Source organism: Papaver somniferum, chromosome 1, assembly GCF_003573695.1.
Source record: "Papaver somniferum cultivar HN1 chromosome 1, ASM357369v1, whole genome shotgun sequence".
Taxonomy (NCBI): Eukaryota; Viridiplantae; Streptophyta; class Magnoliopsida; order Ranunculales; family Papaveraceae; genus Papaver; species Papaver somniferum.
In genome coordinates this window covers 24491943-24496963 of record NC_039358.1, presented here as the reverse complement: position 1 = coordinate 24496963, position 5021 = coordinate 24491943, and the positions used below count along the sequence as shown (strand labels likewise).

Genomic DNA, 5021 nt, shown 5'->3' with positions numbered 1-5021 from the left:
TAGTTATCGGCTGCCGTTGAATTCGTTTAAAACCCTTGCGGGCAGCGCGACTAGCTATCTTTGAGTAGCTGCCAGGACCCATTCTAATAGGTTGAGGAAGAGCCGATCGATCCTCATAGGAGGGTGATGGCCAGTGATCACGGCGGCATCTCATTGGTTCCTCGAAATTAGATCTAGGCCGGACCAGGACCCAAAGTAAAGCAGGCATGTCCAGAATCATTTTCTTATGAGTTATGACATACCAAGATTTCATATTATCAGTAAAAAGAAATATCTTCAAAACGAATTTATGCCATACGAACAAAAATCTCAAGGTTACAATCCATGCAAATGCAACGGCTAATGACACTTAATAAGATCGGTATTCCAAACATATTCCAAACATAGGGCCTATTATAACAACAACCGAGTGAAGGCATAACATTCAACCACCTCGAAGTATTTTTCCTCAAACATACTGATGCAGCAGTCATTACAGACCATGATAAAGTTGAAGAAGATACCACAATGTAATGCCCAGCGATTAAACACCAATACACCAAAGGCATAAAGAGGAGACTTGGTGTAGTTGTGAAGGTTTAATATGTCACTAAATCCAAATTTATCTTCAAGTAAACGATCAAACTTAGTTTTCTTCCTAGGGGTGTACATCGGGCCGGGCAGGCCAGCCCAAGCCCAATTATAACACAGGCCGGATCAGACGGGCTTGTAGTTCTTACTACCCATTAAGTTTAATAGGCCGGGCAATAGCAAAAAAATAATGTCCATGGCCCGTCCATACTCGTGAAACGATACAGGCCAGGTCGGGCCGGGCAGGCCTCAGATCCAAAAAAATAATTCAAAATTTTTGGAAAGTACATAGGTTTGTTTTTTGACTTGGTGAAAGATGATATTCAAATGGTAGTTCAAGCAATCATATTCATTACTTTGAAATGTAATTCAAATTTTTTTCGAATCCCAATAAATTGTCCAAATTTGAAATTTAAACTCTCGAAAAATCTATCACACTAATAGAAAACTTTATTCCAGACTATCGGTAATCAGGTAGGCCGGGTAACTAAACAGACTACCGGATAGGCTAACATGTCGGACTTCAATATTTGAACAAAAATCCGGGTCCGTCCAATTATGATTATCGTGAATACTGGGTAAGCCCATGACAGGCTGGCGTGGGCCCATGGACTCCTTCGGACCACGGCAGTACATAACAGGCCGCAGGCTTCCGGGCGTTCCGTACACCCCATCCCTTCCTGCAAGCCGATTTTCTTCCTTTCCAACCACAGATATCTCATCCTTTCTCACTATTCAACTTCTCAAACATGACATGCTAATCATCGTCATCTTCGGTCAACTTAACCTCCTCTCTTGATCTTATGATCCTTGTATCCGACTGTGTCAAAAACAAACCTCGTCGACTCATAATAACAAGATCAAGAAGCTTTCTTCTCGCAGTGTATACGGGATTTGGTTCAATTAAACAACCCCTCTCAAAAGCTTCTTTTAGAAAAACAGTGTGTGTTTTACCTTATAAAAAAATTCCATGGTGATCTAAAAACAAGTCCTTAATATTCAAATCAATACCAAACCATTTTCTAAAATGATTAATCTTCTCCACCTCTATCATCTTTTCGACTGTCAAACTTAAGAACTCGTGAACAATTCCTACAGCCCTTTTCTCCAACGCCTTGACACCAGCTTTCGGTTTCCTTTTTTCTCCCATCTGATCATAAGGTCCAACGTATGACAACATCTGCCATTCCTTTACTTTTCCTCTAAATACTTTACCAAGTTTCATCCCAGGTGGATACCCTTGTTTGTAAGCAAATCTAATTTGTGATTCATCAACCTTAGAATCTTTCTTATTGCACTCATCTTCTCTCCAATTCTCACTGCAGTAATAAAATTAGGGTTTATTGATTCCAATTTAATAATATAAGTATTGGGTTCATTTGGGGCATCCGAAAGGGAAAAAAGCTTAGGGTTTTGAGAAATTATCGATTCCTCAAAACCATCTGGCAATCCAAGTTCTCCCCACACCTTAAAAACTGCATGTGGTAAAGATTTAGATACTGACATTGATAGGATCCGAACTAATCGTTCGATAACAATGGGTTTCGAGGCTTCAATTGCCGCAGCTTCTTCTCGGTAGATTTGAAGAGCTTTATCAGTTAATCTGTAGAAAAGCTCAGACTTTGAATGATTATAAAAGAGGTTGAACATATGAGGGTATTTACGGGGGAAAGATGAAGCACCATGATTGAGATGAAGTTTTTGAGAGAGTTTAGAAAGAAAGTGGAGTGATATTGATGAGTTTTGGTAGTGTCTACAAGTAAAAGATCTTGAACAGAAACAACTTTTAGATGGTTTTTGTAATTTTTCATTAGTTTATCAACAGTTGGGTCTCTAGCTCTTGATGCTACATATTCAGCTGATGTTGTTTTGAATCTGATAGAAATGAGTTTAGTATACGGGTATTTTCAAGATGAATTTGATTCTTGTTAGGGTTCGAATCGCCATTAGTGGAGGTTTCACTCATAGAACCATATAACTCTCTCTTTGTATTTCCTGCCAAGTACAAAATGAAGATACAACTACAAAATGAAGAATGATGTTAAGTTTGGATATGCGCTCCCATAAAATTCATTTTATCGCTGGGGTATCTGGCATTTTATCAAAGGAGAGCATCGGCATATTTTGTTTTTTGATCTTTTTTTTTCTCGTCTTGCGAGGCCAATCACTATGGTGTGGGATTTCGCTAAGCAATCCCCTAGTCGTAGAGAAATCCAATTGTTATGAGTTTCCTATATTTTAGCTACTCTACAAAGTTGATCATATTCGATAAGCTTTGTAGCGTAGAGAAATCACACGGGTTCCGAGTATTTATTTGCATTTTAATTTACGGAACTCAGTTTCCGTGTAATATTTAATGGTCGTTTCTGATTTTCCTCACTTTACGTTAATATTTCTTTTTTTCACTTATTTTTTATTTACTTTGACTCTTTTTTTATTTTTCACTACACGGATATTCAGTATCCGTTTGACACTGTTTACACGGAAACTTTAGTTTCCGTATAGTATAGTTAAGAGATGCAAAATTACTATATTGAGATTGGATTCAAACCATTTTCATTAGCTTTAAATAAGCTATGCTATGGGAAATGGTCATCATAGTGTTTGGCCTGAGGGGCTTTGCAATTTCTTAGCCGTTTTCTTCTCTTTCCCTAATTTTTACAGGAAACTAAATTCTCTTTATATAAATCATATGTTGTCAAATCTATTTTGACTCTTAGAATTCATGATAGATTTGACAACAGTAGTATTAGGATATATTATCTAAACAAAACTTAGTTGCAGATCTATAACAATTTAGGGTTTAATTTCCTTTTTCTTTTTTATTTATTTTCTTGTGATGGTTTAATGGCTTGTTATTGCCATTACGATCTCTTATTATATAGATTTGAATAGTCTTTGTGGCAATTTGTTCGCTTGCAGAGATATACACGGATATATCATCAAGAATACTTCATTTTGGCGTGACGCAGATTCAAACGTTTATGTCTAGAATCCATGGATAATGGTGATGATGCTGATTAAGATGTTCAGGGTGTATTACTCATTCCAATGGAGATTCAAGATTCAAAGATAAAAGAATCTAAATTAAAGATTCAAAACTCAAAATGGTTCAACATGAAGTTTGTAACCATTAGGAAAACATCGATATCCTCATGGAAATATATGGCACCTTTAATGTTCTTTATTAGTTCTTCAATTTTAAGAGATCTTATCATTATTTGTACTTTTCACTGTAATTTATTCATCGATGTACTCAAGTTATATGTAAAAACCTGCAAAACAAATTAATGAAATTTGTTTTTCCTTAAAAAAAAATAATAATAATGGTCACTGGAAAAAGCAGGAAATAAAAACAACTAAAAATGAACTTACAAGGGTGTATTAGTTTAGGATTTCATGGATATTTAACAATCCTGAAAACTCCTAGGTATTCAGCTTGGATATGCAAGGCATCAGCAAATATCATGGTATTCAAATTGGATTTTTTTGAGATTCCATAAATATCCTAGGTATTCAATTCATTTAAGATTTCTTAGGATGCTTGAGGAGCAAGATATATAGGATTTTTATGGATATTTGTAGTCAAAATATGTATGTTATTATCTCAGATTAATCTCAACCCAAACCACAAGAATTTCATGGGTTTTTATGGATTTATTTATTTATTTATTTTGCTTTCCTTATTTTATCACAGCACTAGTGGATAAACCGTGCCATGAGGTCACACCATTTTTGTAGTAGTAGCGGTGATTGTGAGGCTGGTAATGGTTGTGCTGGTGATGGGGCTGTTGATGGGTGAAAAAGATTTGCTGGTTTTTGAGGAAAAGTGGAGGGTTGTGCAACATGAGGATCCTCAATTGAGAAAATTGGCTAAACCTTTAATAAATGCACTGCATGGGAGTGCTTTGAGTTCGAGAGATGAATCTGTAAGACTCTGTCCTAAACCAAGACAATGGTTGTTCCAGAGTCAATACGTTCACAAAGAGGGATGATGATCGATCTGTAGGAGGGAAGCTGAAAAGTGTGTGAGATCAATATGATTACAGGATTGTGGATGTGTTGGAGTTCAGATAAGTTCGGATATGATGCTTCTGATTAGGTTAAGCTCAGATAAGATAAGTTAAGTTATCGAATTATAGATTGATGAATCTATTTATATTGCAAAAGTAGTTAGAACATTGATCTCCAGTAAGTGTGAAGGTTGAAGATGAGTGGAAGAATGGGAAAATGGAAACGTGTTTTAACCAGTTCCACATGAGTGGGAGAATTGGTTGATTGTCCATCTACTAGTTTGTTAACTCCTTCAACTGCTTGCACAACTTACTCACATTTCTCATCATGGATGTACACACGTGTTGTAGGCCGCCAGACCAAAAACCCCGTGAATATCCCACATGTGACATGATTGATGTCTCATGAATGTGGAGTATGCAAGGAATACGTGTAAT

At 36.4% G+C, this 5021-nt stretch overlaps 1 pseudogene; it reads right to left on the bottom strand.

Annotated features, from left to right (window-relative positions):
• Window positions 1–1019: 1019 nt before the first annotated feature.
• LOC113281436 lies at window positions 1020–2517 on the bottom strand (annotated as a pseudogene).
• Window positions 2518–5021: the final 2504 nt, after the last annotated feature.